This window comes from Ranitomeya imitator, chromosome 3 (genome assembly GCF_032444005.1).
Source record: "Ranitomeya imitator isolate aRanImi1 chromosome 3, aRanImi1.pri, whole genome shotgun sequence".
Lineage (NCBI taxonomy): Eukaryota > Metazoa > Chordata > Amphibia > Anura > Dendrobatidae > Ranitomeya > Ranitomeya imitator.
In genome coordinates this window covers 647,593,103-647,619,497 of record NC_091284.1, presented here as the reverse complement: position 1 = coordinate 647,619,497, position 26,395 = coordinate 647,593,103, and positions in this window count along the sequence as shown.

The window sequence follows — 26,395 nt, the reverse complement described above, 5'->3', positions numbered from 1 at the left end:
GAGGAGATGACTTACAGGTATATACTATATATAGGAGGAGATGACATACAGGTATATACTATATACCGGGGAGATGACACACAGCAGGTATATACTATATACAGCGGAGATGACATACAGGTATATACTAAATACAGGAGATGACATACAGGTGTATACTATATATAAAAGAGATGACAAACATGTACTGTATACTGAGGTGAAAATGAGAGGTGTGAGGTGAAAATGAAAAGGTGTGAGTGCAAAATGAGAGGAGTGAGGGAAAATAGTGTAGTGATCGGAAAATGACAGATGTGAGGTCGAAATGACAAGTGTTAGGGGGGAATGAGAGGAGTGAGGGAGAAAATGAGAGGTGTGAGGGAGAAAATGAGAGATGTGAGGGGGAAAATTAAAGATGTGATTGGGAAAATGAGAGGCGTGATGGGAAAATAAGAGAAGTGACGTGCTATAACTAACCACAGATATTTACTATGCCCAGGCAACGCCGGGCTCTTCAGCTAGTATATATATATATATATATATATATATATATATTTGCCTAAAATACAAAGTCATCTTTAACTTTAACTTTAGCCATGTTAGAGGTTATTTCATCTTCATCTTGCTTGACTGTTCACAGTAACTGTAATTTTGACAAGGGGCGCCCAAACTTTTACATGCCACTGTATAGCCTAATGTGTTACTTCACAGCCTTAAGTTTCTTTTGTCCCGAAATTACCAGGTAGAGAAATAGTTGGAAGGAAATCCAATATTGCTTCAAGGTCTTATTGGATGCAAAATTTGTTTTTAGCTTCTATCATAGACACATTAGCCTGCATAACAGCTGAAAGCATTAAAACAATACGCAAACATATAAAATCTGAGGTCTATTGAAGCAATAAAATAGATGCAAAGTGCACATAGCCTTTAAAGTGCACAAGTGACCTCATGAAAACCTTTTTGCTATATTCCAATATGATACATGGGTGCTGTATTTATTGACCACTTTGTCGAATGAGGGTTTGTGATTTGGGAGCACAACATCAAAATCTTTCAAAAATCTCTGATGATTATAAAAAGTTTATAATATATATCAGGTTGTTATAGAGAAAAAAAATAAGGTGAGTTTTAAATAGATGTGAACAATTTTTTTCAGTGTTAGAATGTACATTTTTATTGTGTTCCTTGAATTTATCTTACTTGAACACACTGACAAGGTGCTGGCTTTCAGATACGCACCATACATAAATATGCATTTTATGACTACACTTTGGGATTTAGATTCGTCTTTATATTACCCTTGTAAAGAAGATAAAGGCGCATCTTGTAATACCTTATAAACTGTTTTTACCCATCCAGTCAAATTTGCTGTATGGTGAAAGGTGATAGCTACATTGGTGTTGTGGATGTACAGCCTTTAATACATGATGTCATGCTGCTTACAGGGGCACTGCAAAGACAAAGATAAGGCACAACATCATTTTCTGTGTATATAGGTCTACCAAAGAATAAAGATACATATTCTATGTTGATATAGAAAAAATTAAGAAAATGCAGAACGCTGGAAACAGAATCAAATGAACTGTTCCTCTGTGTGTATTCATGCATTTTTATGAGGAGTTAAGAGGTAACATTTCTTCATGTGGAGAGGGCCAAGACAATGTAAGGATATTTTCATTTTTATGACTACCTTGTTGATGGCAATAAGATACCTAGGTAGTATCTACACTGCTCAATATGGAAATGTCAACACCTTTAAGGAAAAGTCATGAAATTCAAGAACTCACAGGAACAATAAACATGTTAATGTTATACAAATTATGAAATAATTGAAACAAAATTTTCAAAACAATTCAATGTATTGAGTGACACACACAGAAATACATGAACTTTGCTGGCATGCTTTCAGTTACATTATTAATGGTTGTCTGAGGGTTGTTCTGCATGTTGAGTGCATGTAAATCACCATGATCCACTGCTCGCAGCTACCTTTGCATTCTCCTTCCCAGATGTGCTCCTTGGGAGACAAGACAACAGATGCTGCAGGCCTGGGTAGCACATTTAGGCTATGCAGGCTGCTCACAGTAGCTCGAGCAACATGTGGTTGTAAGATGCCTAAACGAGGTAATCGTGGGGGAACTCTGGTCCACTCTTGCTCTGGCATCCTAAAGGGGTTTCTCAATCCTGATGTACTGCTGTGTTTGTGGTGCTTCCCACTTACTTGTGGTCAGCAGGCCTCTTCTGAGTCCAGGAATCCTTCTTCTGGAACCAGGGTAGCAAACAATCGAGGAGACATGTGGTTAATAAAAGCCAAACTTTTACTGAGAGAATGGCAGTCTGTACAATATTTACAAGCAGGTTTAAAGGATAAGACTCAATGGGTTGTCATCTTTCCCACAGGTACTGGATACAACTTTAGCCCTGGTTCTCGGGATAGGTGGCATATTCCCCTTTCTGTCTTTCTGGATTGTGATAACTTCCGCCCCAATTAGTCTGAGTCCATCTTTCTATCTAGCTTCCAAAGCTGAGTGTGCCCCTGGCCCCCAACATCCATCTCGAGGTTGCCCTTGGCCATTAGACGGAATCACACTGAAGGTATTTATGGCAATCTGCTGTCCTGAATATTGAGCTCACATAGTCTTTAGCAACCCACTATTCCTGCTGCATGTGCACTCCTGCCTTCGCATTAACTGACCTGTCACTTCCTGCTTCTGTCTCTAACACTCAGTTCTCCCCTCCCATCTGGGTTGAGCACTACAGTTAAACCTGTCTCTGCTAACTGTAGCCCCATGTGGTATTCAACCAGTACAACATACAAGTACATAAACACATTTAACCCTTGGGGGTCTGGAATCAATCCATAAGCTTCCACCATCATTACATGGTCTGGCAGTTTCATGATGAAAAGCATCTCTTAGTACACTTTGTAACAATGAAGAGCTGATAGTATACATGGAAGACTAGAGGAGTCTGGCTATCATTAGTGTTGAGCGATACCTTCCGATATTTGAAAGTATCGGTATCGGATGGTATCGGCCGATATCCAAAAAATATCGGATATCGCCGATACCGATACCCGATACTCTGAAACTCTCCTTCAGGCCCTGGGATCCATATTCATGTAAAAAATAAAGAATAAAAATAAAAAATATGGATATACTCACCCTCTGACAGACACCTGGCTGTCACCGCTGCAAGCGTCTGCCTCCGTTCCTGAGAATGCAGAGAGTGAAGGACCTTCGATGACGTCGCGGTCAGGTGACTAATAACAGAAACAACAAATCAATGTATACAAAAAATTAAAAACAAGGCCGCACACCCAGATATGAAAATAACCATGAACAATAGGATGGAACGAGACTAAATGTAGAGTGCCAATCTCTATGAGACTAAAAATATATGTGCAAATTTATTTATAATTAATAATATTAAATAAAAAATAAATACATTAGAAACAACCACAGTATAGTAAAATGCATATAAGAAGTTGTCCAGAATATATGTCAAGTAATAAAGTGCTTAGTGCAAGACAGCTCCAGTGAGTATCAACATAAATACATGGTGTAAATATACATAATCATTTAGATGGTGTAAAGGCACATTTAACCCTTTAACGACCACCGATATGCCTTTTAACAGCGGCAGTTAAGGGTACTTAAACCACAGCGCCGTTAATTAACGGCGCTGTGGAAAAAGTGTATAGCGCCCCCCAGAGTCCGATTTTTTCTGGGATCTCGGTTGCCAGGGGTTGCTCAGACCCCAGAGAACATGATTCGGGTCGGTTTTTACCGACCCCTGAGTTGTGATCGCCGGTAATTAACCGTTTACCGGGGGTCGCAAAAAAAGCGATTTTCCATTTACTTTCTCTGTCCTTCAATGTGATCACCCCCTGATACTTACCTGTCTCCCCCGATGCTCCTTGCTGTTCCCTTTGGGCGCCGCCATCTTCTTTGGGCAAAAAAACGGCGTGCGCAAGAGATTCTTCCTCTTGTTTTATTTTGGTCACTGTGAGAGCCTATCACAGTGTTCAAAATAAAAAAAAAATAGTAAATAACCCCCTCTTTATCACCCCCTTAGTTAGGAAAAAATAATAAAATAAAAAAAGTATGTATTTCCATTTTCCAATTAGGGTAGGGCTAGGGTTAGGTTTAGGGCTAGGGTTAGGGCTAGGGTTAGGGTTAGGGCTAAAGTTAGGGTTAGAGCTAGGGTTAGGGCTAGGGTTAGGGTTGAGGTAAAGTTAGGGTAAGGGCTAGGGTTAGGGCTAGGGTTAGGGTTGGAGCTAAAGTTAGAGTTAGGGTTGGGGCTAAAGTTAGGGAAAGAGTTGGGATTAAGGTTGGGATTAGGGTTGGCATTAGGGTTATGTTTGGGATTAGGGTTAGGTTTGGGATTTGGGTTAAGGTTAGAGTTGGGATTGGGGGTGTATTGGGATTAGGGTTAGGTTTGAGGTTAGGATTGAGATTAGGATTAGGTGTGTGTTGGGTTTAGGGTTTTGATTAGGGTTATGGATAGGGTTGGGATTAGGATTAGGGGTGTTTTGGGGTTAGGGTTGTTTTGGGGTTAGGGTTGTGATTAGGATTATGGAACGGGTTGGGATTAGGGATAGGGGTGTGTTGGGGTTAGGGTTGGAGTTAGAATTGGTGGGTTTCAACTGTTTAGGTATATCAGGGGGTCTCCAGACGAGACAGCCAATTTTACACTCAAAAGTCAAATGGTGCTCTCTCCCTTCTGAGCTCTGCCGTGCGCCCAAACAGTTGTTTACCTCCACATATGGGGCATCAGTAGGAGACTATCCCCCTGGACGAAGCTTAACCGCGAAACGCGCGTCGGGATCCATCTACTGGTCTGCTGCTATAGGTAAATACATTCCTACCTCCATTTATGCCTTTGCACTTTAGCACAGCATGCATGTTTTGGCTACTATGTGAATAGATATAGCTGTATCATTCAGAGATCCTTTAGGTTCATATACCTTATGTGTTAGGCTAGCTTTGTCTGCCAATATACACTTTATTTAACCCTTGGTATCTGTGACACTCTTCAGTAGCCATTGCTCTCTTAGGCATATTTATTCAGCCCATATCCCCTTAGGCATTTCTTTTTCTTTTTCTATGGCACACTTATGGTCCTTATAATATAGATGTACTGTGTAACACTCATGCCTTATTGACCCCTGTGGATATATATTTGCACTTTTGCACAGCATGCACTTTTTGGCTACTATGTGAATAGATACAGTAGTATTATTCATGGATTTTTTAGGTTCATACACCTTATGTGTTAGGCTAGCTTTGTCTGCCAACATACATTTGATTTAACCCTTGGTATCTGTGACATTTGTCAGCAGCCATTGCTCTTGTAGGCATATTAATCCAGCTCATATCCCTTAGGCATTTCTCCTTTTATGGCACACTTATGGCCTTTATATATAGATGTACTGTGTAACACTCATGCCTTATTGATTCCTGTGGATTTTATATGTATTTATTTGGGATCATATGATTTATATTAGGTATTGTATGTATTTTCCTCAGCAGACAGTATAATTCTGTCTCATGTATCTCCACTGACTGTAATTGGACTCTAATAGAATTTTTAATTGTACTATTAATAAAATTTAGTTTTTTATTGGCATCTAAGCTTCCGTTGTGGTTCTATTGTTTGATATTTGTTGAAATTTGGGAGTGCTTTATTTTTAGGCTATTGCTTTGGATAATAAGTACTAGTTGGACAACAACTTTTGGGGTCCAGTTTCTCCTGTTACCCTTGCAGAAATGAAAAAAATTGGGGGCTAAAAAATCATTTTCTGGAAAAAAAATGATTTTTTATTTTCACAGCTCTGCGTCAAACTTCTGTGAAGCACTTGGGCATTCAAAATACCCACCACACATCTAGATAAAGTTCCTTGGGGTGTCTAGTTTCCAAAATGGGGTCACTTGTGGGGGGTTTCTACTGTTTAGGTACATCAGGGGCACTGAGAATGCAACATAACACCCGCAGACCATTCTATCAAAGTCTGCATTCCAAAATGGCGCTTCTACCCTTCCGAGCCCCGAAGTGTGCCCAAACAGTGGTCCCCCCACATATGGGGCATCAGCGTACTGAGGACTAATTGGACAGCAACTTTTGGGGTCTAATTTCTCCTGTTACCCTTGGGAAAATAAAAAATTAGGGACTAAAAAAATATTTTTTGTGGAAAAATTTTTTTTAATTATTTTCATGACTCTGCATTATAAAGTTCTGTGAAGCACTTGGGCGTTCAAAGTGCTCACCACACATCTAGATAAGTTCCTTGGGGGTCTAGTTTCCAAAATGGGGTCACTTGTGGGGGGTTTCTACTGTTTAGGTACATCAAGGGCTCTGCAAACGCAACATAACTTCCGCAGACCATTCTATCAAAGTCTGCATTCCAAAACGGCACTCCTTTACTTCCGAGCTCTGCCATGCGCCCAAACAGTGTTCCCCCCACATATGGGGTATCAGCATACTCAGGATAAATTACACAATAAATTTTGTGGTCCAATTTCTTATGTTACCCTTGAGAAAATAAAAAATTGCGAGCTAAAAAATCATTTTTGAGGAAAAAAAAAGAATTGGTTTATTTTCACGGCTCTACGATATAAATTTCTGTGAAACACTTGGTGGTTTAAAATGCTCACCACACATCTAGATAAGTTCCATTATGGGTCTAGTTTCCAAAATGGGGTCACTTGTGGGGGTTTCCACTGTTTAGGCACATCAGGGGCTCTCCAAACGCGACATGGCGTCCGATCTCAATTCCAGCCAATTCTGCATTGAAAAAGTCAAACAAAACTCTTTCTCGTCCAAGCTCTGCCATGCGCCTAAACTGTGGTTTACCGCCACTTATGGGGTATCAGTGTACTCAGGACAAATTGCTCAACAACTTTCGTCTTCTAATTTCTCCAGTTACCCTTGTGAAAATAAAAATTTGGGGGTGAAAAGATCATTTTTGTAGAAAAAATGTGATTTTTTTATTTTCACGGCTCTACGTTATAAACTTCTGTGAAGCACCTGGGGGTTCAAAGTGCTCACCACACATCTAGATAAAATCCTTAAGGGTCTATTTTCCTAAATGGTGCCACTTGTGGGGGGTTTCCACTGTTAGGCACATCAGGGGTTCTTCAAATGTGACACGGCATCCGATCTCAATTCCAGCCAATTCTGCATTGAATAAGTCAAACGGCGGTCCTTCTCTTCCACCACCCCCACATAAGGGGTATTGGCGTATTCAGGAGAAATTGCACAACAAATTATGTGGTTCATTTTCTCTTTTTACACTTGTGAAAATAAAAAAAATTGGTTCTGGTTTGCAAAAAAAGTTAAATGTTCATTTTTTCCTTCCACATTGTTTCAGTTCTTGTGAAGCACGTAAAGAGTTAATAAACGTCTTCAGGGTGTAGTTTTTAGAATGATGTCAAGTTTGGGTATTTTCTGTCATGTACAAATCTCAAAGTGACTTTAAATGTGAGATGGTCCCTAAAAAAACTGGTTATAACCTCATAAAGGGACAGTGGTCAGAATTGTAAAAATTGGCTCAGTCATTAAGTACCAAATTGGCTCTGTCACTAAGGGGTTAAATAGCATAAGCTATATATTGAGTTGAGAGGAGAGACCCTGTGTAATTTTATGAGATCAGTCCAAAAATGGAGTAGTAGTACTTAAAGGGACAGTGTGGGTCCCATTCTCCTGGATGGCATCCTCTGCTGGATGACGCCATCCAGGAGAGTGAGACCCATACTTTCCCATATGTGGTCTGTGCTGAAGGTTTCTGTTGCTGATAAAATAGCTGCGGTTAAGGTTCCTACTAGCATTTGGAAGGTCCGAAAATTTATTGGGTTTGTGGAATATTATTGCCTCATCTTTAAAGATTTTTCCATAGTTGCAGCATCCTTAAATGAATTACTATAGGGTCAGCCTTTTAACAAGTCACCCAGGAAAGTACCCATTTTCTGTTCTCAGACCATGAAGCTCTGTTTACCTAATTAAAGCAGATAGTGACTAAATCAACCATAGCTAACCTACACTGGCTACAATTGTTATTTCCATCTTTATACTTAAACAAACAACAGAGGATTGAGAAAATGCCTTTCCCAAGCATAGGATGTAAAGGAAAGTGTGGTTGACTACGCTAGTTGAGCAAGAATTGACAAGAATTACAGGTCATTCAAGTTGGAATTAGTAGCAATAGGTGGGATGTCACAGAAAAAAATTAAGATTATCTGGCGGCTACTCCTTCTATGATTTTTAGTGGAAACAACCCACTCGCTCATCTGAATACTGCTAAGTTGGGGGCCATAGAATAAACCTGGGCATACTGTCTAGCTCATTATCAAGCACTGAAGTAGAAGCTCTAATACATACTGCATATAGATGCACTCTCAGGTTCCTACTGAAGAAGAAACCAACAAAAATGGACAAGGATGGGAGGAAGTAAAAATGCTTGCCACCATGAAAAACCAACAAATATAAACACACATGCAAATAAAAATAACTTTTATTATATCAAAGCATAAAACATTCTTAATAGATAAAAAGGATGATAATATCACAGAAAATGTACAAGGCAACTAATAAACAGATGACACTCCTGATAATGTACAGTTAATACAGAGCCAGGAAAAAAAATAGTACTATTTGTTTAGCAAAAGTCAAATAGTCACATAGGATGAAAACTCCATCATAAATATATAGCAAATAATTAGATCACAAAGGCATACAAAGATGGAAGTACAAAGTCCCAAGTAAGTAAAGTGTGCATAGCGCTAGACAGTAGAGACAACCATTATGATGCTTGTAAGGACTAATAGATTACTATCTATGAAAAGCTTTGTCAATTCTGTAAATACTAAATGTTCGGAATTTTCATAGGTCTACCATGTCCATGGTACACAAAGTGTATTTCTTGTAGTGACCGTAATTCATTTTGTTGTGACTTCTTCCAGGGCAAAGTGCACTCCACCATCCGGAATTCCTTTGCGACCTGAACAGGTGCCAAACCTAAAATGCACAAGCAGAATAGAGCCTTTAGACAGATAAAGTTCACTGGGCTCAGATTCAAAAGAGATAATAATGTGTTAAAAAATTGGAAAGCCTTCTCAGATCGAGGAGAGCATGCAACAGAGTAGATCCTGAATTATTCAAGCTTTGGAGACATAGGAAACAGCAAATCATTCAGAAAGAAAGGCATGTTTTTCATACCTTAGACGTGATAAACCACGAGCCTATTGTCCAGATTGTAGTGCCAAAGCAGAATACCAGCATATTTTTGAGGCTTATCATGATCAGTCAGGCTACTTCAGATGTCAGAAGACTGAGACTACCATCAAGAGACAATTTTTCTGTATCAGGACGTTGAAATTGAGAAATCGTGCAAAGAATGTCCCTCATGTACTTCGAGTTCAGGTGCATGTTCTGACCTAAAGGCTCTACTGCATCCCATCATCAAACACTAGCTATCGGAGCTAGTTGTCCTTGATCATGTGAAACTGCATCCCAGCAAAAGTGGTGTCTGTACACCGAGGAATGTCATTGATCACTATACTATACGTTTGCAATAGCTGTGCCTATGCAAGACAAGACAGCTAAGACAACTTTTAAAGTCTTCAAGAAGATCTTTGTGCAACCCTATCTGTATCCAGAAAACAATGTAACTGATAGAGGATCTGCACGTAGGTCCGAACAGTTTCAAGAATATTGCAACTCTGAAGATGAGAATGACTGTATGCTAAGAAGACTGAGAGAAGATTAACCAAACCTTGATTGAGTTGTTCTACACCTGTTTATCAGACAGCAGACTGAGCTTTTCTCATCAGAACTGATGCACCAGTGAAATAATACCATTCAGTAGTCTACCATATACAATCCTTATTTCCTAAAATTTGACCATTAATGAAGATTGCCATCTGACATTGCCATGGAAGTTGGCGCCAGAGACACTGTTACTATGTGCTGAACACCCAGCTATGCCTCTGAATCCCAGCCTTTAAAAAGCCTGAAACTGAACAATGTCAGTCCCTCGTTATCAGGGTAGTTTCCATAGTTAAACACGTAGAAGAAACTTTAGTGACATCATGGTCATATGATGAAAGGTCTTTTACTATTTTGTATTATAGAGGATCTGAAGATAAGGGAGAACGGAATATCATCTACACTGTGTGTGTTATATACTGTTGTGTGTAAAATGTATATTGTGTATTTGTTTAATATCAGGTGTGCATGTATCATATACAATGTGTGTCTAAGGGTGTATTCATACATCTGTTTGAATGTCGGTGTGATGCCTGACTTTTTATGGGACAGTACATAGAACCACTAAGGATGTCCTATTCTTAAACTGAACATTGTATCAGAAAAGAACATGCTCTTAATTTCATCAATCTCATTCCTGATTCTGTCATTTTTATAGATGTGTAAATTACTTTGTGAGATTCTATGGGTCCAAGTGCTGTCTAATAAAAAATGTTTTAAAAATCACAGAGAAAAGAAGTAGAGATGAATACCTGTTTCATCGGTATTGCTGCACCTGTGTTTCTGTCATCATTGATTGGGTCCGCTGCACCCTGCCATTGCATTTTTTGGAGACCCGAGCAGGTAATTATCTCTGCTTCTTTTCTCTGTGATTTTTTCAAATTTTTGGAGGATTTTTAAGTCCTCTTTTTGTGTCTGTGAGCTAATAAAAAATTGAACAGCACTCAGAAATTTCCAAGCTCTAGGACATTACTTAAACATTAAATACACCCTATAATGAAGTGCATGTGTGTGATATCTAACATACAATGTGTGCGTAATATATAATATGTGTCTGCAAATTAAGTATAGACTATGCAACATACAGAATGTGTCCTTGTGATGTGCAGCATGGAATGTGTGTTAGAACGTAATATACAGTGTATATGTGTGTGTATTTCTCTAGGAGTGAATGTATCCCCTCCAAGAAGCTGAAGCGAAACGCGCGTTGGGGAAACCATACTGCACACTACCAAGGTTGCGCAGATGAGTATTTAATGCAGTTTCTTGTGATATATGTATTTATCCTTTCTGAAGCTAATGTCTCACATGTGCACTAATTTATGTGCTGTTGGCCAGTGAACCTTATATATATGACACTTTATGGTTCTCCATTTATACACAACTTTTAGGAGGGGTTTCCTCCTCTGATTAAATTAGATACCTCTAATAAAAAGGTTTGAATGGTAAATACAAATATAAGATACTTTGATATGTGACACTTACAGTACCTTTATTTTCCCCTAACAGATCCTAGTTATTTCATAAGTGTATTTTTTTAGGAGAAGTCTCTTCACCTATAGATCATTTGTCACCATTAAACATATATTCCACACTGTTGATATACGCAAGTAAAACATTATTTTATTTAATTGATGTATATTTGTCTGCTATTTTCTATCAGTATTTCATGAAAAAACTCTTTTTGGGAACATAAATATGCCTTAATTTTTACAAATTATAAATCTTTTATTACCAACCATAGAAATTTTGTTGATATACATTTAATAATAATTTTTCTGCCAACCTGGATGTGTAGGGTCTCTTTGTCACTTCTCCTTATATAATTTTATGAATTTTAGATATTGTACGAGGGGCGATCCAAAAGTAATGATAATCAATACTAAACACAATGAATATAGTCAAAAAATGTTTTTATTTTTCTACATAGTCTCCTAACAAGTGTATACATTTAGTCCATCTCTTTTCTAAACTTAGAATTCCCTTCGAAAAAAATTCTTGATCTTGACCCTCAAAAAAATCCCCAACAGCAGTTATCACGTCACTATTGTCATCAAATTTCTTGCCCCGGAGGTGTTCCTTGAGCCGAGGAAAGAGAAAGAAGTCACTGGGGGCTAGATCTGGTGAATAGGGGGGGTGTTCCACCAGTTCAAAGCCCCCTTCTTGAATGGTAGCCATGGCAACTGCAGCTTTGTGAGCCGGCGCATTATCTTGGTGAAACAGCACTCCAGCCCACAGTTTGTTGCGCCTTTTCTCCTTGATAGCCTTCCGCAATCTTCTTATTTGTTCTGTGTAGTAGGAGCCTGTAATAGTGGCTCCCTTCTCCAAATAGTCCACCATAATAATTCCTTCAGCGTCCCAAAAAACGGATGCCATAACCTTCCCTGCTGAGCTTGACACTTTGAATTTCTTCGGCGTCGGTTCGTCGGCTCGTTTTCATGTCATCGATTGTTGTTTAGTTTCGGGATCAAAGTGGAGGATCCAGGTCTCGTCCATGGTCAAAAAACGTGACAAAAAATGTTCCTTGTCTGCTTGGAACTTTTCGAGATTTGCTATTGAAATTTCAACTCGTTTCTTCTTTTGCTCGTCAGTTAACATTTTTGGCACCCAACGCGCGGAGACCTTTCTCATATGCACTTCTTTTGCAAGGATTCTTTGAATACTGCCATATGAGATCCCTGTGACCTCAGCTACATGCCTGATAGTCACTCTTCGATCTGCCAATACAACTTCTTCAACTTTTTTCACGTTTTTTTCATTGAGGGACGTGGATGGGTGTCCTTCACGATGTTCATCTTCCGTCGATGTTCTTCCAAGCTTAAATTCCATGGCCCAGCATGCAACTGTGGAATATGGAGGAGAAGAGTCCCCCAATGTTTCCACCAAATCGCTGTGTATGTCTTTGGTAGTCCTTTTTTTCAAGAAGAAGTATTTGATGACAGCTCTGAGCTCGTTTTTTTCCATTTTGATTTAATTGTTACCATCAGGGCTGCCACTAGAAATTTTGGGGCCCCATACTGGCAAAATTTTCGGGGCCCCCTTGAAACTCCGTCCAGGCTCCACCCCAGCCCCGCCTCCAGGCTCCACCCCTCGAACTGTCCACAGTCCCACCACTCTCTCTTGGAAAATCTCCACTTCTCACCTATCACACATTGACAGTTCCCATCACCAGATCACATATAGCCGGCAGCTTTTGTTTTGGCCAAAAGAGTTTTTAAGCCGCCACCATAACACGGTAGACACTTTTGGCCAGGCCCTACTCTGCTGTAACCTATTAAATATTTGTTAAAATATGCAATACAATTTAGGTATATTTTTATTTATTTTTCAATTTTTAAAATGACCTATAATACTACATACAAGGAACAAATACCACAGCACTATGACCAGATGACATATTACCACCACAGTGATCGAATAATATAAAATACAAGGAACAAATACCGCTACTCCATGACCAGACCGCATATTACCACCAATGACTGAATACTACAATACTGCTCAGTAATAAAAAAAAAACCCACAATACTATCACCATCAGTGCCATTATGCACAGGAGATCTGTAATTAGTAAGCAGTGTCTACAGGTAATACAGTGATCACCGGTGACATTACACACAGGAGCTCTGTATATAATGTATAGGTAATACAGTGATCACTGGTGACATTGTACACAGGAGCTCTGTATATAATGTATAGGTAATACAGTGATCACCGGTGACATTGTACACAGGAGCTCTGTTTATAATGTATAGGTAATACAGTGATCACCGGTGACATTGTACACAGGAGCTCTGTATATAATGTATAGGTAATACAATGATCACTGGTGACATTGTACACTGGACCTCTGTATATAGTATACAGTGTATAGTGTCAGTGTATAGGTAACACTGACTCACCAGTGACGTCTCTAGGTGAAGTCCTTCATCTTTCATCCAGCACAGACCGCCATCACTTCATCCAACCAGGACTCGTCTCTGCAGGAAATAACACAGTTATCTCGAGTTCCGCTTGTAGAACACATTACTTAATTTTCCCAACTTCTACATTACACCACATGAAGAAGGCAACACAGTATCACTCTACACAGTAACAGGACCGCCCCCCATTTAAAACAGTATACTCAAAAAAAATAAATAAATGCATCACTGCAATAATAATATCCCTTAATTAGCCCCTATGGTAATATTCGCCATCCTAGCCCCCGTGTGTCTCATTCCTGGCGTCAGACATATGTTTTCCCATCCTGCCCCATATGATCTCCCCACCCGGCCCCATCTGTCTCAATCGTATCCATCCTGCCCCATCTGTCTCCAATCCTGCCCCATCTGTCTCCATTCTGCCCCATCTGTGTCCAGCACTCTGCCCCATCTGTGTCCAGCACTCTGCCCCATCTATGTCCAGCACTCTGCCCCATCTGTTTCTAATCCTGCCCCATTTGTGTCCAGCACTCTGCCCCATCAGTGTCCAGCACTCTGCCCCATCAGTGTCCAGCACTCTGCCCCATCTCTGTCCAGCACTCTGCCCCATCTCTGTCCAGCACTCTGCCCCATCTCTGTCCAGCACTCTGCCCCATCTCTGTCCAGCACTCTGCCCCATCTCTGTCCAGCACTCTGCCCCATCTCTGTCCAGCACTCTGCCCCATCTCTGTCCAGCACTCTGCCCCATCTCTGTCCAGCACTCTGCCCCATCTCTGTCCAGCACTCTGCCCCATCTCTGTCCAGCACTCTGCCCCATCTCTGTCCAGCACTCTGCCCCATCTCTGTCCAGCACTCTGCCCCATCTCTGTCCAATCCTGCCCCATCTGTGTCCAGCACTCTGCCCCATCTCTGTCCAATCCTGCCCCATCTGTGTCCAGCACTCTGCCCCATCTGTGTCCAGCACTCTGCCCCATCTGTGTCCAGCACTCTGCCCCATCTGTGTCCAGCGTTCTTCCCTGGGCCCCCCGGATCGCCGCTCTCAAGGAAAAAAAAAAAAAAAAGTTCTTCTTACCTGGCCGTGCTCCTGCGGCGGGCGAAGTTCTCTGTCTCCACGCAGCTGGTGCGTGCACTCGCCGGCGATTGAAAATGATGTCAGACGCCGGCGACATGCATGCACGCTGCGGCTGACGTCAGCTGCCAGCCCCCTCCCCCGGTCCCGACTGCAAGTGATGAGTACAGGGAGACTTCCTGCACAGCAGTTTCCTAGCACTGGTGTTATGGAGGGACAGTGTAGTGTAGCCTAGTGCCGGCAGCTTGATCCCACAGGAATAGTGGGGCCCCGGGGTCCCTCCTGCAGCCCAGTGAGAAGCCCTAGTTCTGGAGCCACTAGGAGGCAGCACCACAGGATTGCTGACCTTTACTGGCTTCAATCTCTTCCTGCAGAGCTCCGGTCACTGCTGCTGTTCTGTTCTGGAGTAGGTGAGGGTGAGAGATGATGGAGGCGGAGCCTCTGCTGGAGACGGCACCGAGCTCTGCACAGACAGAGCAAAAGCCCAGGTCCTTGTGCAGCGTCTGCTGCAGTGAGTGCGGCCACATCAGACAGGAGCGATGCAATCACCTCATAATGCCTCCAGACCAGCAGGAAAAGAGGTGGGGCCCAAAGTGTATGAGACATGCTGACTGCGTGTCTGGTCAGTCCGGGCCCTCCCTCCTTGCCTCTCCTCACCGGGCCCCTTACACATGTAATGGCTGTAATGCCCTGATGGCGGCCCTGGTTACCATCCACCTCTCGTGTCTCCCCTTTTCCTCATAGTTTGTAAGCTTGCGAGCAGGGCCCTCATAACTCTTGGTGTCTGTTTTGAACTGTATTTCTGTTATGCTGTAATGTCTATTGTATGTACAAGTCCCCTCTATAATTTGTAAAGCGCTGCGGAATATGTTGGCGCTATGTAAATAAAAATTATTATTATATTATTATTTTGATGTTCACTCCTTGGCAGTTCATATTCAAATGAATGTAGCTCCCGGGAATCGTGGTCTATTTAAGTGATTTTTTTTCCTGGACTAGTGGGTACCTAAGAGAGAAGAAAACATTTTATTTTAATTTCTGTGTGCAATAGAAATAACCGATTATCATTACTTTTGGATCGCCCCTCGTATATATGCAATAAAGGTATGCTGATTTATATCTTATAGCCACTTTGGCTTCTTTTTTTTCCTTGGATTTTCTAATTGTTGGAAGTGCTGCCTATATAGGCCGGGTTTGTTATTTGGATAACTTGTCAGTGTGTTTGTAGCTTTCACACAATAACCAAGAAATGAGCAAAATGATACTCGTTCATCAGGTGATTGGAACATTTATACTAGAATAAAAGTCATTGCTTATTGAGTTAATTCATTTTACAATTTGATAGATCAGACATTTAAGAACATGGTGATACCAAATATCTTTATTTTGTTTCATTGAGGAAAAGAGGGGTAATTTTAACATATATATATATATATATATATATATATATATATAATATAAGGCTGGGAGCGTCACTGTGTCCGAAGCCTTTATAGACTGCACAAGCGAAGCGCCGGCGCAGTCTGGACCCCACAGAGTGACGCAGCCCAGGAGATCGCGGTATGCGTAAGCACTGGACGCACACCGCGATCTCCAACGGAGAAGCAGGGATGTGGCAGGAGGGTGAGTATGCTATATTCACCTGTCCCGTTCCAGCGCTGCGCACAGCTCCATCTTTCGGGTCCTCTGCCTGTGACGTTCACAGTTCAGAGGGCGTGATGATGCGCTTAATGCGCGCCGCCCTCTGACTGAACAGTCACAGCCAGAGGACCCGGAACACAGAGCAGCACGCAGCGCTGGATCAGGGCCAGGTGACTATAACAAGTGTCGGGGGCCTGAGCTAGCGGCAACTCCGGCACCTGTCCCCAGCACTCGGCACCCAGTGACGGTAGGTGAGTATGTTTTCTTTTTTTTATATATCACAGCAGCATACGGGGCATATACTATGGAGCATCTTATGGGGGCCATCAACATTTATGGAGCAGCGTACGGGGCATATACTATGGAGCATCTTATGGGGGCCATAAACCTTTATGGAGCAGTGTACGGGGCATATACTATGGAGCATTTTATGGGGGCCATAAACCTTTATGGAGCAGTGTACGGGGCATATACTATGGAGCATCTTATGGGGGCCATCAACATTTATGGAGCAGTGTACGGGGCATATACTATGGGGCATCTTATGGGGGCCATCAACATTTATGGAGCAGTGTACGGGGCATATACTATGGAGCATCTTATGGGGGCCATAAACCTTTATGGAGCAGTGTACGGGGCATATACTATGGAGCATTTTATGGGGGCCATAAACCTTTATGGAGCAGTGTACGGGGCATATACTATGGAGCATCTTATGGATGGGGGCCATAAACCTTTATGGAACAGCATACGGGGCATATACTATGGAGCATCTTATGGGGGCCATCAACCATAATGCAGCAGCATATGGGGCATATACTATGGAGCATCTTATGGGGGCCATCAACCATAATGGAGCAGCGTATGGTGGCGCAGGATGGGAGCAGCACATGACAGAACGTAGGCGCAGGATGGGAGCAGCACATGACAGAATAGGGCAGCACATGATGGAATGGGTGTGCAGGATGGCAGCAGCGCATGACAGAATGGGGGTGCAGGATGGAAGCAGCACATGACAGAACAGGGGCGCAGGATGGGAGCAGCACATGACAGGATGGGAGCAGCAAATGACAGAATGGAGGTGCAGGCAGGATGGGTGCAGCACAGGTCAGAATGGAGGCGCAGGATGGGTGCAGCACACGTCAGAATGGGGGCGCAGGATGGGAGGAGCACTTGTCAGAATGGGGGCGCAGGATGGGAGCAGCACATGACAGAATGGGGGCGCAGGATGGGAGCAGCACATGACAGAATGGGGGCGCAGGATGGGTGCAGCACATGACAGGATGGGGGCGCAGGATGGAGCAGCTCAAGACAGGATGGGGACGCAGGATGGAGCAGCACATGACAGGATGGGGACGCAGGATGGAGCAGCACATGACAGGATGGGGACGCAGGATGGAGCAGCACATACCAGTATGGAGACCTTATACGAATATAAATGCTTGCCACCCGGGCGTAGAACGGGTTCAATAGCTAGTATATATATATATATATATATATATATATATATTTAAAACTTTTTACAACTTTTTTTAACATTCTTTTTACTTTATTATTTTTCCCGTAAGGGAAAATTGTGTAACCGCTTATACTGTGATGCCATTGTATTTAAGCATATAGTGTAAATCTCAGTCTATTTTGAAGCACTGCATATAGCTAAGATTCACATGTTCAGAGAACAAAAGTAATAAGTTCAGAGAAAAGCTACCAGGATGGTGAGTAGATTGCAAAGTATGTCCTATGAGGAACTGTTAAAGGATCTGTGAATGTTTAGCTTGCAAAAAAGAAGGTTAAGAGGAGACTTAATAGCTGTCTTCAAATAGCTGAAGGGCTGTCACGGTGCAGAGGGATCATCATTATTCTCATTTGCACATGGAGAAGCAATGGAAGAAAACTGAAAGGGAGACGATACAGATTAGCTATTAGAAAAATACATTTTGAGAGTAATGGCGATCAATGAGTGGAACAGGTTCCCAGAAGAGGTGGTGAGTTCTCCATCTATAGAAGTCTTCCGACAGAGGCGGGACAGATATCTAAGATTTAGTGAATCCTGCATTGAGCTGGGGATGGGACACGATGACCCCGGTGGTGCCTTTCAACTCTAACATTCTATGATTCTATGACGCTATGACTCTATAAGTATCATAATGGCAGCTGCCATAGTAACCTATTGCTTCCCCTTGATCACGTCACAGGGCACTGAATGCAGCCAGTGAGCACACACAGTGAAACATGTTTCTTTTACATGCCATTGTCAGAGATTGAAGTAATTAGGAAAACACGGCACTTCTGGAATTCTGGTGGTGCACATGTAGGATAACCAAATCCATCAGCTGTGATGTAGAAAGACTTGGCACTCACATCGATGTGTTCAAAAATGTATTTATTGGGTGATGAAATTCCAGAAATAAATGAGACGCTTCGGTCATTATCTGTCCTTCATCAGTCATCTGGATAGAGGAGATCTGTGTGGCACCTCGCTGTGTGAGAGTCTGCAATGTCCACTGCTAAGACAGGAAGCGCTTCCTGTCTTAGCAATAAATACTGTAAAGGTACCTTCACACTAAACGATATCGCTAGCGATCCGTGACGTTGCAGCGTCCTGGCTAGCGATATCGTTCAGTTTGACACGCAGCAGCGATCAGAATCCTGCTGTGATGTCGTTGGTTGGGGCTAGAAGGCCAGAACTTTATTTGGTCGCTGGCTCTCCCGCTGACATCGCTGAATCGGCGTGTGTGACGCCGATTCAGCGATGTCTTCGCTGGTAACCAGGGTAAACATCGGGTTACTAAGCGCAGGGCCGTGCTTAGTAACCCGATGTTTACCCTGGTTACCATCCTAAAAGTAAAAAAAAATGCATCATACTTACCTTCCGCTGTCTGTCCTCCGGCGCTGTGCTTTCCTGCACTCACTGTGAGCACAGCGGCCGGAAAGCAGAGCGGTGACATGCTCTGCTTTCTGGCCGCTGTGCTCACAGCCAGTACAGAGAAGCACAGCGCCGAGGGACAGACAGCGGAAGGTAAGTATGAAGCGTTTGTTTTTTTACTTTTAGGATGGTAGCCAGGGTAAACATCGGGTTACTAAGCGCGGCCCTGCGCTTAGTAACCCGATGTTTACCCTGGTCACCGGCATCGTTGGTCGCTGGAGAGCGGTTTGTGTGACAGCTCTCCAGCGACCAAACAGCGACGCTGGATCGCTGCAGCGTTGTTTAGTGTGAAGGTACCTTAAGTTCTTCAACACACTTATCCGAGTGCCAAGTATTTCTACATCATAGTTGTCAGAGATTGACACAGGTATTTAAATGGCTCAAAGCCACTGCCAGAGCTCATCACCAGCTGCACCTGTTAGAGACAGATGTCCAGTATTTAATATAGTTGGTATCTGCTGTGTGTGGAGGGAGATCAGCTCCTGACTTTTTCCTCACACGCTCACCCCCGCAATCCCATACATGTATGGAATTTTGTGTTAAGGAGTCAATGGTTTGAAATCTACTCATGTAAATGCACCATAAATGTATTTTTGTGATGGTACGATATGTTAGAATTTGGGGCCCCATTTTAAATCTTTGTCCAGGGTTACACTTTGCCTAAACCAGCCCTGCCTGAAGTCCTACACCTTTGATTGCATCATATTTACACAAGGTTTTCCCCGCTTTTTTCTTACTTCTTGAAGACATACAATACCTTATATGGATACGTATTTTTGCGCAAAAAAGGTCTATTTTACACAATCTAATGTTGGTTATTAGAGAGGATTTATTCTGAATTGTATAGCTTGCACTGTTAAACCAGACTTTGATGTGATAGTCTTTTTTTGTCTCCATATTATGCTTTAGTCCACTGGCTTTTTAAACTGATTAGTGAAAGCCCCTCCTATCACATTAAAATTGTATTTTTATATTCAGGTATGCGTGCTTAATGTGTGATTTTACCATGCGCCTTTTAGTTTTGCAGATTTGCACTTACTCATGTGGTGCTCTATTATATTGGTATTACAATAATTAATGTGAAAACTCTTTTAGCGTCCACTTATAATATAAAATGTTGAATCAGCAGAATTTAAATATCTTATGAAAGGCATTTTTTTACCCTTTATGTTTTTTTAATGTATATTGCTGCACACATTTGTAATTAAAACTGTGAGTATGTAAATGGTACGTTGACCAAACATTGACTACATCCTCGGAGAAGCTGATGTTGTTGATGAAACCTTAGGTCAGGTGAAGTGATCAGTATTGCCACGAGGTGGCTACATATTGATATATTTAATACTAGCTATTGAACCCGTTCTACGCCCGGGTGGCGAGCATTTATATTGGTATATGGTCTCCATCCTGGTATGTGCTGCTCCATCCTGCGTCCCCATCCTGTCATGAGCTGCTCCATCCTGCGCCCCCATTCTGTCATGTGCTGCACCCATCCTGCGCCCCCATTCTGTCATGTGCTGCTCCCATCCTGCGCCCCCATTCTGACATGTGCTGCTCCCATCCTGCGCCCCCATTCTCACATGTGCTGCACCCATCCTGCGCCTCCATTCTGACATGTGCTGCACCCATCCTGCACCTTCATTCTGTCATTTGCTGCTCCCATCCTGCGCCTCCATCCTGTCATGTGCTGCTTCCATCCTGCACCCCCGTTCTGTCATGTGCTGCTCTATTCTGTCATGGGCTGCTCCCATCCTGCACCCCGTTCTGTCATGTGCTGCTGCCATCCTGCACCCCCATACTGTCATGTGCTGCTCTATTCTGTCATATGCTGCTCCCATCCTGAGCCCCCGTTCTGTCATGTGCTGCTCCCATCCTGTGCCACCATTCTGTAATTTGCTGCTCCCATCCATATGCCCCATACGCTGCTCCATAAAGGTTGATGGCCCCATAAGATGCTCCATAGTATATGCCTCATATGCTGCTCCATTATGGTTGATGGCCCCCATAGGATGCTCCATAGTATATGCACCGTATACTGCTCCATAAAGGTTTTTGGCCCCCATAAGATGCTCCATAGTATATGCCCCGTACACTGCTCCATAAAGGTTTATGGCCCCCATAAGATGCTCCATAGTATATGCCCCGTACACTGCTCCATAAAGGTTTATAGCCCCCATAAGATGCTCTAAAGTATATGCCCCATACACTGCTCCATAAAGGTTTATGGCCCCATAAGATGCTCCATATTATATGCCCCCGTACACTGCTCCATTATGGTTGATGGCCCCCATAAGATGCTCCATAGTATTATATGCCCCGTATGCTGCTGCGATATATAAAAAAAAATAACATACTTACCTATCGTTGCTGGGCGCCGAGTGCTGGGGGGCCTGAGCAGGCGGGGACACCGGCGCGCTGTGGGGGTCAGGTGACGGAGTCGCCGCTAGCTCAGGCCCCCGACACTTGCTATAGTCACCTGGCCCTGATCCAGCGCTGCGTGCCGCTCCGTGTTCCGGGTCCTCTGGCTGTGACTGTTCAGTCAGAGGGCGGCGCGCATTAAGCGCGTCATTGCGCTCTCTGAACTGTGAACGTCACAGGCAGGGGACCTGGAAGATGGAGCGGCGTGCAGCGCTGGAACGGGACAGACAGGTGAATATAGCTTATACTTACCCTCCTGGCACGTCCCTGCTTCTCCGTTGGAGATCGCGGTGTGCTTTCAGTGCTTACGCATACTGCGATATCCTGGGAGCGTCACTCTGTGGGGTCCAGACTGCGCCGGCGCTTGCGCTTGTGCAGTCTATAAAGGCTTCGGACAGAGTGACGCTCCCAGCCTTATATTATAGATAAGCACAAATGTATACTGTATCAGTCTCACAGATCGGTAGCAGCTGAAACTTTGGTTAAAGAGGGCCATATGTTTGACTGTTATGTAGGTTATCTATAGCAGAGAAAAGGTGATGGAGATCTCTAGATTCAGGAAGCCGTGGGACACATGCTTTTTTTACTTAGGATTTAGATGTCCATGTTTTGCTTAACGGGAAACTTTCAGCTTGGATTTTTTTTGCAATCAATGGGCTGAACATGTTAGAAGCAAATATATTGATATATAGTTTTGTGGGAAAAGATTCAGTATAATTTGTATTTTATTGATTAAACTCACGGGTCTTTCTTGGCTAGCAGTTAGGTAGGCAGTCCTTCTCAGTGAATAACAGTCCTCTATGTACTGGACCATCCTTGATTACTCAAGTCTGAAGGAGAGTGTGTTTCAATGAATAAAACAAATATCAATCTGATTAGCTCCTCCTGTTCAACAACTTGCTTTCCATTGAGAGTGCTGTATTGCACAGTTTTTCTAAATTGACTTATTGTATTTAATGTTTTTTGTCCTCATAAAATATGTAAACTAGATCCTGGTACACTTCATTTTTTGGAGAATGTTTTCCTTTCCTGCACATTATAAAATACAGGTTGTCATAATGTGCTTAGTATGGATTCAAAAATTTGAAAAAAATGAGCAAGTAGGAGTTTGTGCTGCTCTACAAACTCTCAGTTTGAATTGAACCAGATCAAAACCACATTTATGTTATGGGTCTATTCATGCTGGTAATTGTAGTAGCACAGTGTCAACTCTTGCAACCTTGTGTTATTTTTTCAAAATAAAGTAGCAAGTTTATAGACTTGAAGAAATTTTCCTAGGAGCTTTTAAAACTCTGTGGCTTGAGGTTGGAAATCCCAATGACCATTATCCACGCAGACCGATGTGCGATTTCTGGAGTAGTGATTATTAGGGTTGAGCGACCTTGACCTTTTTAGAGTCGAGCCGTGTTTCGCGAAACCCGACTATCTTAGAAGTCGAGTTGAGTGGAATCGGCCGATTATCGCGAAAAGTCGGGTATCGCCCGAAACACGAAACCCAATGCAAGTCAATGGGGGAGCATAGTAGGCAGTGAGTGGAGGCCAGGAAAACACCTACACTGCCCATTTTAATGGCAAAATCATCCATTCTTGTTAAAGAAGCTTGTCAATCGTAATTTACCTTATAATAATTGGAAGGCATTTGAAATTGGGGGTCATTTGGCTAAAGTTGTGGGGGGTAGGGCTGGTTCAAGTAATTAGTGGGCCCAGTAAATCTGGACCACGTCACGGCAGTGGAGCAGGGAGAGGTAAGTATTTAAACTTTGCAAGTGCTGTGATCCTGAGCAAGCAGGGGGGGCCCACTCGTTGGCATTGGCACTGGCACAGGGCCCCTCAAAGTACAGCGGTGTGTTTGCACGGCGGGGGCGCCTCCCACTGGCAGCAACACTTTTGCGTACTATGAGAGGCCCTGTGCCAGTGACGTCGCCAACTAGTATTCCTCCCCCCACCTGATGAAGGAACCTGCACTTTCATCTGCACCTTCCTCTTTGTCCCCGTGTAAGGTGGTATGGTATGCGGGAAGAGGAACCTGACTTTCAGCAGGGTCACAATCTTGCTGTGTAGCGTGCATGGGGAATTTTGCGTTATGGGTCAATGTACCAGCAGACTCATCTATCACTGGCTGGGCAATGGGCAGGATGAGGAGGAAACACAGATATAGGCCCAAAGAATAAAGTGGGCTAAATGCAGTTCAAAATTGGTAACACAGGACTAACCAGGGGGCATTGCAGTGGAGGACAAATGGAATGAGAGGCTGACACAGAGAGTAGGCCCAAATCAGTAAGTAGTCGACATGCAGTTCAAAATTGGCAACCGTAGTAAACAGGCGGCCCAGCTTTGTTCAGTTGAGGAGAACAGCAAGGAGTGGCAGACACCGATAGTAGGCCCCAACCCAACTAGTAGGCCAAATGCAGTCTAACATTAACAACTACTTAACGAGAGCCTGAAAATGGAATTTCAGGACAGGAAACCAGGAGAACAGCAAGGAGTGGCAGACACCGATAGTAGGCCCCAAACCAACTAGTACGCCAAATGCAGTTGTTCCATTTAACTACAATTTAATGAGAGCCTGAAGATAGAAGTTCAGGAAAGGCAACCTGGAGAACACCTTGGAGTGGAACACACCATCTCTCTACACCCCATACCCAATTTGTAGGCCTAATTCAGCGTAGTTTCCAACAACTACTAAACGAGAGCATGAAGATTGAAGCTCAGGAAAGGCAACCTGGAGAACACCTTGGAGTGGAACACACCATCTCTCTACACCCCATACCCAATTTGTAGGCCTAATGCAGCGTAGTTTCCAACAACTACTAAACGAGAGCATGAAGATTGAAGCTCAGGAAAGGCAACCTTGAGAACACCTTGGAGTGGAACACACCATCTCTCTACACCCCATACCCAATTTGTAGGCCTAATGCAGCGTAGTTTCCAACAACTACTAAACGAGAGCATGAAGATTGAAGCTCAGGAAATGCAACCTGGAGAACACCTTGGAGTGGAACACACCATCTCTCTACACCCCATACCCAATTTGTAGGCCTAATGCAGCGTAGTTTCCAACAACTACTAAACGAGAGCATGAAGATTGAAGCTCAGGAAAGGCAACCTGGAGAACACCTTGGAGTGGAACACACCATCTCTCTACACCCCATACCCAATTTGTAGGCCTAATGCAGCGTAGTTTCCAACAACTACTAAACGAGAGCATGAAGATTGAAGCAATGGAGAGGAAACCTGGGGAACACCTTGGGGAGGCAGACACCGTTAGTAGGCCCTACCAAAGTTGTACACCCAATGCAGTTTTAAAATTCCTAGAGGCTGAAAACAAGACTATTGACGCTCAGCTTTTTTCAAAGGAACACAGCTGAATTGAGTGGCGCAGACAGACACAGGTAGTAGGACTCAAACCAAAAATGTGGCTCACTGCAGCAGAAAAAAGTTACAGGGGTACACAAGCTGCAGTGCTCTGGGCAGTGGAGGACAATTTCAATAGTGAACCGCAGACAGACTTTGTACGCCTACTATTAAAAAAAGGATGCTCTATGCAATTATAAATAGGTTCTAGAGGTACACGGGCAGCAGTGGTGTGGTCAGTGGAGGCCTAGTGGAAGGAGTGACCGCAGACAGGCATCGAAGGCCTAAAATAATAACACATGGCTGTAGGCAATTTTAAATTGGTTCCAGGGGTACACGGGCAGCAGTGGCCTGGTCAGTGTAGTAGTAGTAGAAAGAACGGACCGCAGACAGGCATCGAAGGCCTAAAATAAAAAAATTGGGCTGGCTGTAGGCAATTTTAAATTGGTTCCAGGGGTACACGGGCAGCAGTTGCCTGGTCAGTGTAGTAGTAGTAGAAAGAACGGACCGCAGACAGGCATCGAAGGCCTAAAATAAAAAAATTGGGCTGGCTGTAGGCAATTTTAAATTGGTTCCAGGGGTACACGGGCAGCAGTGGTGTGGTCAGTGGAGGCATATTGTAAGGAGTGACCGCAGACAGGCATCGAAGGCCTAAAATAATAACACATGGCTGTAGGCAATTTTAAATTGGTTCCAGGGGTACACGGGCAGCAGTGGCCTGGTCAGTGTAGTAGTAGTAGAAAGAACGGACCGCAGACAGGCATCGAAGGCCTAAAATAAAAAAATTGGGCTGGCTGTAGGCAATTTTAAATTGGTTCCAGGGGTACATGGGCAGCAGTGGTGTGGTCAGTGGAGGCATATTGTAAGGAGTGACCGCAGACAGGCATCGAAGGCCTAAAATAATAACACATGGCTGTAGGCAATTTTAAATTGGTTCCAGGGGTACACGGGCAGCAGTGGTGTGGTCAGTGGAGGCATAGTGGAAGGAGTGACCGCAGACAGGTTTCGAAGGCCTAACATAACAAAAATGTCAATACAATGGTATTGTCAGTGGCAGGCATTGAAGGATGTCAGCGCATAGACTAAACATTTGTGGAGCTGTGAGATAATTTTGCAAGTGGTAGAGCACTGTTTGAGCTGGGGGGGGAACTGTCTTGTGGCCGGCGGTACAGGCCCAGGGCCCCTCATATTACAACGGTGTGTCTGACGTTGGGTGCGCACCACCACCGCCAGAGACACTTTATTGTACTAGGAGGGACCCAGTGGCAGTGCCGTCGACCAAAAGCGGGCACACCCACCTCTTCAGACAAACAGCACTCT